We start from the raw sequence: 13,386 nt of genomic DNA, 5'->3' as shown, positions 1-13,386 counted from the left end.
GATAAAGTGCCATTAGCTTTTCTGATGGCTTCATCACACTGCCGACTCATGTACATCTTGGAGTCCACTAGGACTCCAAGATCCCTTTCCACTTCTGTGCCACCCAGCTGGTCATTTCCTAGGCAGTAGGCGCTGGACATTTTTCCTCCCTAGGTGCAGCACTTTGCATTTCTCCTTGTTGAATTGCATTCTGTTGTTTTCTGCCCATATGTCCAACCTGTCCAGGTCTGCTTGCAGCTGTTCCCTGCCCTCCGGTGTGTCACTTCTCCCCAAAGTTTTGTGTCATCCGCAAACTTGGACAGAGTACACTTCACTCCCTCGTCCAAATCGCTGATGAAGATATTGAAGAATATTGGTCCAAGGACCAAGCCCTGCGGGACCCCGCTGCCCACATCCTTCCAGGTCGATACCAACCCATTCACTACGACTCTGGGTGCGACCCTGTAGCCAATTCGCCACCCACTGGACTGTGTAGTCATCTAAGTCACAGCCTCTTAACTTGTTTACCAGTATGGTGTGGGATACTGTATCGAAGGCCTTCCTGAAGTCTAAGTATACAACATCAACCTCTACTCCTGCATCCAGGCATTTTGTAACCTGGTCATAAAAAGAGACTAGATGAGTCAGGCATGATCTATCTGCTACGAACCCATGCTGGTTTCCCCTCAGCATAATTTTTCCTGCCGGGCTCTTGCAAATGTGAGCCTTGATAATTTTTTCGAAGACTTTGCCTAGGATGGAGGTGAGACTGACTGGCCTATAGTTGCCTGAGTCCTCCTTCCTCCCCTTCTTGAAAATGGGGACCACATTGGCCCTTTTCCAGTCCTCTGGGACCTGGCCCGTGCGCCACGAGTGTTCAAATATTACCGCCAGTGGCTCTGCAATGACGTTAGTCAGTGCCTTCAGAACCTTCAGTTCCCCAACCCTGGTACTGCTTGGCTCCCAGTTCCTTTGCAGAGCTGGGAGCTGGGCAGTGCTGGGACAGCGGGGGGCAGAAAGCGACCCTATCCCAGTCCTACTTGGCTCCTGGAAAGAGCTGAGCAGCACCAGGACCAGAATTCCCCATCCCCTGTTGACCCCTAGTGTTGGGGCTGACTGGGAGCAAATTTGCTCCCGGTCAGCATCTATACATGTGTTACTGTGCAGGGTCTACTGCACAGTTAGTTTACTAAATAGTAAAGTGTCTCAATAGACACACCCACTAACATATTGTATAGCTATGGTGAAGTAGAAATAAAACAAATCTGGAGACAGGATCTTCAAGAAAAGATCATACACATTCAGAGAGGTCTTAAATTCAGGAGAGACAGGTCCTTGAAGATAAAGGGTTAGATGAAAAGTTTGCTTTCATTCACGTCCTTTTCTTGAGGTTTTGATGGTGGGAATCATCTTTCAGTTCTACTAGGAAACTTAAAGGCATGGAAAATTAGAATCTGTTTTCTTCTTTGGACTCTGATCAGAGGTTAGAGAGGAATGTTCAGACCTGGATACTAAATAACCAGTTGTGGGTTCCTTATTTATCAAGTTTATAGTGGAGATCATTTATTAGAAAGAAAAATGAACAGATGGACTTAACCTTCACAAGTGAAGTCCCCAAATACATGATGCTTTTCACCTGCTGTTTCCTCAGCACAGACCCTTCATACCCAATCACATTTAAAAACAAATGTTATAGTGTAGTAAAATCAAAGTCCTCTTGTGAATCTAAAGCTTGGATAAAGTCTGGAGAACCCTATTCTAGGAATATGCATGACAGTAGTTTAATAAAATTGTTCTTAACAAGTTTTCAGGCACAAAAGACCTTGCAAAAAACAATTTTTTTCCAACTATTTAGCTGGTCTAATAAAAGATATCACATTTACTCAAAGAACCTTGTCAGCCTGTGTCCTTAGATCAACACAGCTACAACCAACAGCCCTGGTAGTTTAATAAGTATGTTGGGTTGATCCCCATAATCAAAGTCAAATTATAAATTATACAACATGAATTAACACGTGTGTGTATAACAAACATCTCTGTCAATCTGGGGTCTGGTTTCATTTGACAGTTCTAAAATATAACTATTGATAAAGATCCAGAAAGGTAGAAAATATATCAAAGTGACAAGAGTTCTCTCACATTTTAATCATGGAAATAAATGGAGAGTGCAAAGATGGAAATCCTAACCTAGATTTATAGAAAATACAGATTTCCTTTAACAATTCTGATCTTTGTTACAGAGTTAATCCTTACAATGATAACTCCTTATGCATTTGAAGAAAATACATTTTTTCAAACATTATAAACAAACTAAAATAAAGTAGTGGAAAAGAACATGGAGCTGCCTTAATTTCAAAAGTCTTACCTTCCTTGCATGAAATATGCACAACTTTAGGGCCTACTGCATAATCTAATTCTATAAAAGTCACAGCTTTAGTTTTAGCATGAGCCCTTAATACAGTTCTAGAACAAGGCACACTACAAACAAGAAATACAAGAATGCAGATGCTGTCATTGTTAGATAACTGACAGAGCTGCTGAATGTAAGCTGAACTTTTTACAAGGACTGAATCTGGCAATACAGCTTTAGGAAATATTAAATTTAAAAACTAGTCTTCAAGGGGTTTTTATCCCTTTAGTCTCCTTAAGGGTTAAAATAAAGGACATGGAGTTCTTGAGAATAAAGGTTGTGAATAGTTCAACATGAGTTGTAGATTAAATGTAGATAAAAATCTGGAATTCATTTCTCCATCCTTTATAATAGGCCATACTTCAGGAAGCCTAAAATCTTGACAGTATTCCTTTAAAGATAGGAAGAAAGACAGGAACTACATTCTACCTAGTAAATAATTTCTGGAGTTTCATTCCTGCGCACTCATGCATAAACCAAGAACCCATGAATGTGCATGGAGCTAATGGTGAGGTTTGAGATGAGATCTGAAAACCAGCAGAGTTTCCCCTCCAGCAGTGAAAAACCCAAATGCTAGAAACCCAGCCACATGCTACACAATTTCACATTATTTTGGATCAAATGACAAGCAGACACATGTTTCTATTTCAAAACAGCTACAGATGCAAACTCTTGAGATAGTAGCGAGGGAATAGCCCACCCTCTGTTGTGCTTGTGCATCTGTCCTACTTAAATTTACATTCAGAAACAAACTCTTCAAGGTACGGTAGTTTACCAGCTATGTACTGATGCTAGAAGAAAAAAAGGATTATATGTACCTTCTGAAATCACTGCCTCTCTAAAAAGGCAGTAAGAACAACAGGTGAACAAAAGAACAAAGCTGACTTTTAAAACTTGCTTGAAGAATCAGTACTGTTAATTTTTGGCATGATCCTGTTCTTAAGGTTCTTGCAGAAGGCATGGTAGATTGGTACCTTTACAGACTAACTAAATTGGAGAAATATAGCATAAGCTTTCATAAGCAGAGGGCTTACTTCATCAGATGCTGCAAAGGGACTAAACCTGCATTTCCCTGCCTCTACGAATGTCATTTATACACCATCACCTGCTTACAGTGCCCCTCAGCTGTCTACATGGGACTGATGGGAATGAATGAATGAACATTGATCGGATACCAATATCATAAAGATTCATGAGAGCGTAGCAGAATACTTTGCCTCCCTTGACATTCCATCACTGACTTCAGAGGGGTTGTTCTTAGATAATAAAATCTTCAAAACAAATTGTGAAACAAGAAATAATCCACAGACTGGATTGTGTTAAATGTAGTCTAATCCCAAATTTATCCCATTACCTGGATTAGCTTCTATAAACCCTGCATCTCTCAGTGAGTTAACTGCTTTGTTTTTCTTTCTCCTGCCCACCATGCCTTTCTTGGCAGTGCTCCCTCCTTTTCCTTCCCCCGTTCCCTACCTTTTGTATTCTAAACAGAATTGGCTTTCTATTCAGCAACTCTGCTTCCTGCAGGCCCTTCACAACATCTGATGAAATAAGTCCTCTGGTTATGAAAGCCTATTTTATATATCTCTGAATTAGTTAGTCTATAAAGTGCAAATCTATCTTGTCTTCTGCCTAACTCCAGGCTAACATTGCTAACTACCTACCTCTGTTAAGGTTCTCCACTGCTTTACACATGACACTGTCACTTCCACCTGTGCAAAGGGAATTCAAAATGTTACACCCACATCTGGGTGCAAATGCCCAGACAACATGCAGGGCATTGAAGAACCAACTCCTTTAGCTGTTCTAAATCACTGTAAAACAGACATTAGGTCAACTCTTCGGTGGGTGGAACAGGATACTGCTGACTTCAGCGGAACTATGTTTATCACCACTAGTTGAAAATCTGTACCCTGTCAGGTGCCCAGGTGCACGTCCCTCAAAGTAACACATGAAGAAGAGAAAAAAAGAAAGAAAAAAAAAGAATCTTCCATAGAGATCAAAATAAACATGGTTTATCTAACAGTCTCTCTGCTTTCTAAGATGAACAATATGTATGTTTAGCCTTTACGTATTTTATGTAACTTCAAAACCAAGAAAAAACTGTGCCAAAGCATGCATAATATTCACCTGGATCTGATCCATTTGATGAAAAAGTATAATTTATGCTCTCTTCTGTTTTTTTTAAGCCTTACATTTATTTACTTCTGTAAATGCATGCAGGATCAATTACAATTATTGACTATCTTGTCTGCCTGGCATCCTGGTTTATTGAGAAACTATGCATTCTCTATTTTTTATTTTTAATGAATACCAGTAGCATACTCAGCCCTGCACAGATTATAAAGGAATGTGGGATTCCTGCCCAATAATTGTTTTCAAGGGGTGCAATCCAATTTCTACTGAAGTCAGTGGGAACACTCCTATTGACTTCAATGAAAAATGGTTTAAATTAGACAGTGGCCCTAATTAAGTAGTCTGACAGCCCAGACACCAGACCCTGAGCTTATTGGGTTTGCTCATGGAAGTGATCCCCTTGATTCATGTAAAGGAGGTGAGCAGATTTTGGTCAAGTGGAGCACTTGATCTGCAAACCATAATACATGAACAAGTACTTCTTTCTGTGAGTGATCGTGGTACGGCTTTACAGGAAAAGATTGTTTTTAAGGAGTAATTTGGAAGGGGTGGTTTTCACATGTAGAATATTAATAATGTTGTCTACTACTCAAAATGCATCCTAGGCTGCAGGGAATCATCCCCTGGAGCATAAATACAGGGAAACAGGGAATCTAAAGCTGTGTCCTTGCAAAGAAGCATGCTCCGGGAGAATAAGGAAGGTTGGGAGGAAAGCAGAATGCTCTACAGCAAATGGCTAGGTGGGAGAATAGTCTTCATCTCCCAATTGCCCATTTGCTGTTGTCCCAAATCCCAACTTTTCCCTGTGTATACTGTCTGTACCTTACGCTGTCTCTGGACACACACCCTGTCACCAGCCTGTCCACTCTCATTCACTGTTTCTCTCTGCAAACCCAGCATATCCCCTTATCTCAGAAGCTCTCAAGCCCCATCACCTCCTTCCAAGCCCCGCATCCATCAACTTGGAGATCCTTTCACAGTGACAAGAACCTTCTTTTTTTCTCCAGCTCTTCCCCAAAGCATAGAGCCCCCCTCAGACTTCAACGATGGGCCCCACTCCCATGGTTAGAAACTCTCTACCCCTCCCCTCTGCTTTTCTTCTCAGTGGCTAGGGACAGAATTTACACATACTGTTTAAGTGTTCAGAAAATGGTTTAAACCTGTAATAGAACAGAAGTTCAGCGCACATAAACCAGTTTCAAAGTGGCCAAACCTGATTTAAGATAAACCTGGTTGAATGTATATATCAGACTTAACTGATGTGGGTCAAACTGTTTAGTGCAACTTGTATCCTAGACACCTTCCTTGTTTAAGTTAAACCAGAGTCCCCCAGCATCCCAGATGCTTTGCAGCCCTGGGCTGTGCTGTCTGCAGAACTGGCCCTGCCCTCTGCTCCCTAGCAGAAGCAGGGGCAGAGCATGGCCAGACACTGGCTGGCATGCTCCACCCTCCAAGGCAAAGGGAGCAGGGAGAAGTCTTATTTTCCCTTCCTTTCCCTCTCCCACCAGCAGACGGCAGCCAGGGTTTGCTTGGCTAGGGTGTAGCAGCCCCTGTCAGCAGCCCCTGAAGTAACAGGGAAATGGAAGGTGATTTAATCTCCCCCTCTCCATCCCCTGTCCCACTGGCAGCCCAGGTCCACCTGACCAGGGTGAAACAGCCCCTGTCAGCCATTTCATGCCTCCCCACTCCAGTGGCAGGGGAGGGAGCATGGCCAGAGCCAGCCAGCATGGCTCCACCATCTGTCTGTCTAATTAGCGTCTGGGGCTGGGGCTGTGGGGCTGAGCCGGGCCAGCCTGCGAGTGTTGCTGACCAGATGCAGAGGGGCCAGCCCAGGCTGGGCCATGGGGGCCGGGCTCTTCCCAGCGGACTGCGACTCAGGTTGAGGCTGCGAAGGCTGTGTGACTGGATTGCTCCCAGCTCCCCACACCCAGGTCAGACGGGGCTGTCATGAAGCTGCAGCCAGCTGGGAAAGGCACAGCCAGCACCAGTGCCAGGGAAGATTGCTGCTGCCGCCGGTCCCAGGCGGCAGCGGCAGCCTCCTCTTATCCGGTGCACAGGTCCAGGGGTTTGTACCTTTGGGAGGCGTCCAGCACGGCCCCACAGCCCTCCCAGAGGTGCAGGGCCCTGGATCTGCATGCCAGATGAGAGGAGGCTGCTGCTGCCGCCATGGACTAGCGCTGAAGCCAAGTAAGCCCGGCTTCAAAACTTAAAACGTTTCAAAACTTTTGAAACATTTCCAGTGCCCTTGTTTCGTTTCAAAGCTGTTTCGAAGCCTTTTGTTTTGTTTCAATTTCATTGTTTTGAGCTCGAAATGCATCGAAATAGCTTCAAAATGAAACACCCGGTGAAATTTCATGTAGCCCTACTGTTCTGCCCTGCTTGCCTCCAGTGGCCAATGCCATAGCTGCTGCTGCTGCCACCCCTGCTGCGCCACCACGCCGCTCTGGGTGGGCAGGCAGGAACGTTCAGCCTGGTGGCTTCTGCCCAGGGCATGGAGATCCAGCTCCAGCTCCAGCTCCAGCTGCCTTCCACCCATTGTGCCTGCCTGGCGTGATGGGCAGCTGTTGTGGGTGGGTGGAATGGGTGGAAGGCAGCTGGTGCTCTATGTGCTGGGCTGAAGTTGCTGTGCTGAAGTCCCCCCTGCCCCCTTCCCCCACTGCCCAGAGTGGCACAGCAGGGGCAGGAGTTGGAAGGGTAGTAGATGCTGGAGGTAAGGGGAAGCTGGCATTGCCTGGCAGGGCTGTTCTGCTCCCCTTATCTCCAGATGCGGCTTCTGCTGCTGCTGCTCCACATGGCACCCCTTGGGTCATGAGGAGCTTCATCCCTGTGGCTTCTGCCCAGCTCATGAAGCTCTGGCTCCAGCTCCAGCTGCCTTCCATCCCCTCTGCCCGCCTAGCATGATGATCAGCTTCTGTAGGTCCAGCACACTGGGGGACCCCTCCATGCCCCCCCTGCTCAGTGATTGGCTGTGGGGGGACCCTGGGCACCCCCCTGGAACCAGGAGGCACCAGTTGCCAAGCCAGGGGGGTGGGGAGCACCCCCTGTGTGCTCCCGGCAGACCTGGAAGTGGACCGGAAGTGCTTCTTGTCCACTACTGGGTCTGCTGCTGAGTGTGCTGGAGAGCCCCCCATGCTCCTGTGGGATGCTCCATGAGCCCCAGCATCATAGCATTCACAAGCGCCCTGGTACCTTGAGGGATGAAGAAAAACCATTTAAAGCTGTGTCTATGTCCAAATCGCCGAATCTCTCCGAATCGATTTGGAGGTTTCTGAATCAATTTGGAGAGATTAAATGGTCTCCTGATTTGATTTGGATTCGGAGATTCAGACACTTGAATCGGGTCAAACTTCCACCGAATCGAATCAAGGACTGAAGCTTCGCACAACTCTAATAAGTACACATGTGCATGTGCACACAATCCAGGCCATAGAGACTCTTGCAAATTATTTATATAAATGTAATTAATCATTTCTAGTATTGCTATCTCCTAATTGCCTGGAAAAGCTGGGGAAGAGGCCGGCATCCAGGTACTCTGAAGTGGTCCCAGAGAAACTTATATGCTCTATTCTGCCTCAGTGCAGTTTTCCTCGCACTTGTTGAGGACCCTGCTGGCCCTCAAATGTATTGCAGCCTCTGGGGGATGGAGCAAATCCAACCCTTCCAGAAGTCTCCCTCACATCTTACCAGTTGGTATCGTGTCATAGTTCTGCATCAGGTTGCAGGTTTTGTCACTGGTACGGCTTAGCTTTGTAAGTCACTAATGAGCAGGTTCCTATGGGATCTGTAAAAGATTTAAGAAGACATATTGTCCCTAATATTCATATTCAGCTCAAATTTGCTTGATGCAGGACATTGGAGGTGGCTGTGATGCCCTGGTGTCCAGAAGACAGTTCGATCCCTGACATAAATTAGATCCAACTCAGAGCTGCCCTGTGCCTGCTCCATACTCATAAGAGCTTGCCTGCAAGCAGTTTGTTCTGACCACATACCTCTGCTCAAGTCGCTCACATGCTCTCTATACCCACAAGGCTAGGATAGATGGAACAGAGCCAGCTCTGCTATACTGGTGCTTCCCCAGACAGGGATTACCTCCATACTAGGGAAATCCTTGGTTTCCTGTTTCATGCAATTTACAAGTCGTTTCAACTACTGGTGTGTCACAAAGGAGTACTGGGATAGGCCAAAATCTGTTCCGTTAGATTTAAATACACAAATAAAACAGCATGAATGTGTAAGATCTCTTTCTGAAGCTCTTCTGCAGGCAACACTCCAGTGAACTAATTTGTTTTAAGTCTGCTCATTTAAATTGTCAAGAGTTGGCAATTCCTGAAAAGAAGGATTAAGCAGAAGCAGCAGTTGTCTCATCCACTCACTGTTTCTTACTATAACTTTTAAGAATGTAAGCTGTTTGGAGCAGGGAACATCTTTTCATATGTATCTGTACTCTCCTTAGCAAAATAGAGTCTCAGCCAAGTATGCCAATGTATGTTAAGGAGTGGGGTCTACTGCTCTGAATATGTTTTCCTATTAGCTGTTTATTACAACCATAATCGCACTGTACTACGTCAGCATTGTTTTTGTATTAACCCCAGGTTTTTCAGGGGCTGACAAATCATCCGTAAAACATGGGCTCTGGGCAGAAACTTGCACAGCAAGGACAAAAAATTACTCATGGACTTAAGAACTGTAGGATCTAGTCAAAGTCTCAACCTTGGGAGTGTTTCTAAAAATAGATGCTGTAGAATTCAAATGTATAAATGTATATGAATAGATTTTTCTTTAACAGAAACATGTTTTAAGAGCTGCCTTGTACTTCTAGAATTTTACAGTAGTGCTACTTGCAAACTAAAAATGCTAAATATAATTTACTCTCAAAAGTACTCCAATAGTTTTGGCAGTTTGAAAAAAAAACACTGGAAATAACTTACAATAGAAATAGTTTTAATCATGTTAGGTTCTGTAACCCTCCTTTTTATAAAGCAACCAACCAACCTATATTAGATTTCCTCATTTAGATTAAGTTTAGAGTTTAAAAACCTGTGGGATTGTAAACCTCCTCAGATATTCTTCCTGCTAAATTCTGGAATAAATAGTGATTGAAACAATCCAGATGTTTTCCATTCCATGGCTCTGTCAATTTTCAGGCATTGGTGGGTACAAAAGCAGCTGAAAATTTCCAGTGTTTTCGAAAATTGCCCTAGAGGAAAGAAGAAAGAAAACAGAGAAAGAAAGAGAGAAAGAAACTACAAAGGAAGGTCATGAGGTGCCAGAGATTGACAGAGCTGCGGAGAGAAAACCAGGAAGATTGTAAGTGTAACGGTTGCGTCTTTGTGTGCCGTGAAATAACTTGCCCTAGCTGATCAACGAGCAACATTATGCATCCAAATCTGGAAAGAAAGACCAAGTGCCCGCATACTATTGGTGTTTGTCGAGTCTATTGTGTGCTGCTTGTTCCAGGCCTGTGAATTCACTTGTTAACCACTCCTTAATTCGAAGGAAATGTAGAATCAGAGCTGTAAAATCACTCTCTCAGCCATCACAAAAGGCTCTCTAAAGCTATTGCTTCTGAGGATCTGAGTTCACTGGGCAATCACCACTGCAACCAAGATAGGTACAGGAAGGGTGAAAGGACCATGGCATCTACCCACACTGACTATTCCAGTTGTTGACCAGAAACTTGAGCCTCAGAGAATGAGTGAACACGTTGTACCTGATTTGATGAAGGGCTTTAAACACAGTTTTGGCCTGAGCTTTGTCAGGCAGCAAAACAGTTTAAGAAACAGATTATAGGCTGGGATTTTCAAAGCAGTGCAGGATTTGCTTTACACTGTCTCAGCTAAAGGCATAATATACTCCTCACTTATAAGGCCATGCCAAATGCTGGAGTCAGCCGCCAGCAGTAGCTGCCAGCAGAGAGGGAGGGCATTGCCTTTCTGGTTTGTGATATGGAAAGTGCACTTTACATTGCAGACCCCATTGAGGAATCATATCCTATCTAACTAACATCCCTTGACACTAAGCACACCCTGTGCCAGTCTTGTCAGGATTGAAAATCTGATCCAAAACTCCCTGAAGCCTCTTAATTTCAGTGGGCTTTGGATCAAACCTGTAGCCCTTAGTGGGAGATTTCCTCAATTAGATTAAGTGGTAGGCAGTAGTTTAAGAACAGCATAGTTCTTATAAAGAATAATTCAAGCAGTCCTTTCCACCCAGGCTTTAATGTTTATATCCAAATAATCACTACACCCAGTGAATAAAACAGAATGGCATTATGTCAGACTGGCTGAGAAGCAAAATCTCCGTTTTGCAGGAGGCGAGCAAATTCTGCTGGGCACGTTAATTCCATAACAGCTCTGTTTCATTAATATGGTTTCAATTCAATTTCCTCTGCAGCACTCATGTTCTAAATCTGCCACAGCACAGTTTGCAACAAAATGCAAAACCCCTTCCTACCTCTTAAAATCATCTGAGAAAAAGAAAAAGATCTGTTAAAAAAACTGGTTCACTGATCAGAAAAGTGGCTAGCCCTGTTAGCTTGAAGTCCAGACCTTTCATAGAATCTGACCAAGTAGTTTGTTGCCTACAAAAGCTCATGGCTCTGAACTAGTTAGCCTCTAAGGGCATTTGTACATGACATGGGGGTTTAATTCTCCCTAAGTTGAGGTGGTGGTTTCAACACTGCTTCAATTTAGGGCGAAGTAAACCCCTATGTCATGTACACCTGTGTCGAGCCTGATCCTTACCTGCCTCTCCAGTGGTGGGGAGGGGAAAGCGAGCTGCTGGTGGGCAGGGTGGTCCCTGAGCTGGTGTTTCCCTCCGTGCTCTGCACAGCTCAGGGAGGCTTGGGGCGGGGGGGAAGAGATCAGGCTTGCTGCTTTTTTTTTTTTTTTCCTTCTGTGGAGCCTGCCTTCCCAGGCTGCTGCCAGGCTGTGTGCACGGTCTGTCTGCAGAGCCCCTGAGCCGCACGGGGCCCGGTGCTTTTCCCCACAGCTGTAGGGTAGGAAACTAACCTAACTCTGTTGTCAGAGTGAAACCTAAGAGCTGACATTTTCTGAGGAGTGCCTCACTTCTTAGAAAGGTTGAGACCCACTGCCTCGGGGGTAATGCAGCAGTAATACACTTATTAGGAGCTGCTGCTTCAGAAAGGAACTGCTTTATTGTGTGCCTCTGTTTCAATACATGTAGCCATGCCTTTGTGCTCAAGGGATGGTTTTTCTTTTCATAATTTGAATTGTGCATCAAAAAATGATGGGATTTCATATCACGTGCTGCACAGGCTGACCTACTCTGTGAGATTTAGGTCAGTTGTCTGTGAGGTGCTTTGAGGTCCCTGCATGAAATATGACTGGACGTGCAAAGAATTGTTCAGACCTGTTATCAACAGTATGCAGAGTAAGTTTAATTTTTAGTGATGGATTCTGTCAGTCAAAAAACCAAACATTACTTTGCAAAAGGTATTTCTCATCCAGAGCTGATACACTTGCTTCTCATGTACACTGATGAGTAGAAAGTAGAGCAGGGACTTAGGGCATTTGTAGACGACACTTTAAAGCGGGTTAAAAGCCTTTTGCACTGCTTTAATGGCATTGCTGTTTGCACATTCAGCCATGTATTGCGCATTAATTCCAGCCACTGTAGCACATTCAGCGGCATAATGCATTTTAAATGACTTTGGGGCACTGCAAAGTAAATACCTCCAAGGAGTTTTAGTTTCCTACCCTACAGCTGTGGGGGAAAGCACCGGGCCCCGTGCGGCTCAGGGGCTCTGCAGACAGACTGTGCACACAGCCTGGCAGCAGCCTGGGAAGGCAGGCTCCACAGAAGGAAAAAAAAAAAGCAGCAAGCCTGATCTCTTCCCCCCCGCCACAAGCCTGCCTGAGCTGTGCAGAGGCCTGATGAATGCGGGCCCCCCCAAGACTGCCAAAGCCGGGTGCCTGTGGGCACTGCCACGGAGGGAAACACCAGCTCAGGGACCACCCTGCCCACCAGCAGCTCGCTTTCCCCTCCCCACCACTGGAGAGGCAGGTAAGGATCAGGCTCGACACAGGTGTACATGACATAGGGGTTTACTTCGCCCTAAATTGAAGCAGTGTTGAAACCACCACCTCAACTTAGGGAGAATTAAACCCCCGTGTCATGTACAAATGCCCTTAGAGGCTAACTAGTTCAGAGCCATGAGCTTTTGTAGGCAACAAACTACTTGGTCAGATTCTATGAAAGGTCTGGACTTCAAGCTAACAGGGCTAGCCACTTTTCTGATCAGTGAACCAGTTTTTTTAACAGATCTTTTTCTTTTTCTCAGATGATTTTAAGAGGTAGGAAGGGGTTTTGCATTTTGTTGCAAACTGTGCTGTGGCAGATTTAGAACATGAGTGCTGCAGAGGAAATTGAATTGAAACCATATTAATGAAACAGAGCAAGGAGCTCAGGAAGGCCACGCCAGGTCGGGATGCCTTCCAACGCGGAGATTCATCTTTGAAATCTCCAGGTTTATTCTTGCGAATCATGTTTGGGCACCGAAGGGTGCTAACACTACTGCTCCCTGAACGTCAAGGCATCCCAGGGAGCCGGGAGCCCTTGGTTGCGAATCGCTGGCCCAGGGAGCTGGAGGCACTGAGCAAACAGGCTTCTCCCCATTTCACAGATGAGGAGAGTGAGGCCCAGAGGGCGCTGGGGCTAAGGGCAGTGTTAGGTGGCGTTTAGAGAAGGGTTGTGTGGGATGGCTTGAGGAGGGATGGCCCTGCCTCGGACAGGGGGGCGGAGGGGATGCCCTATGGCAGCGGGACTGCCCAAGCCCTGAGGTAGGGCCCCTCTTGCCGCGGAGCTTCCCGTATGCACACGACAGGAGCCAAGAGCGACAC

This window comes from Alligator sinensis, unplaced genomic scaffold (assembly GCF_000455745.1).
Source record: "Alligator sinensis unplaced genomic scaffold, ASM45574v1 scaffold308_1, whole genome shotgun sequence".
Lineage (NCBI taxonomy): Eukaryota > Metazoa > Chordata > Crocodylia > Alligatoridae > Alligator > Alligator sinensis.
Note: the sequence above shows the minus strand (reverse complement) of the source record.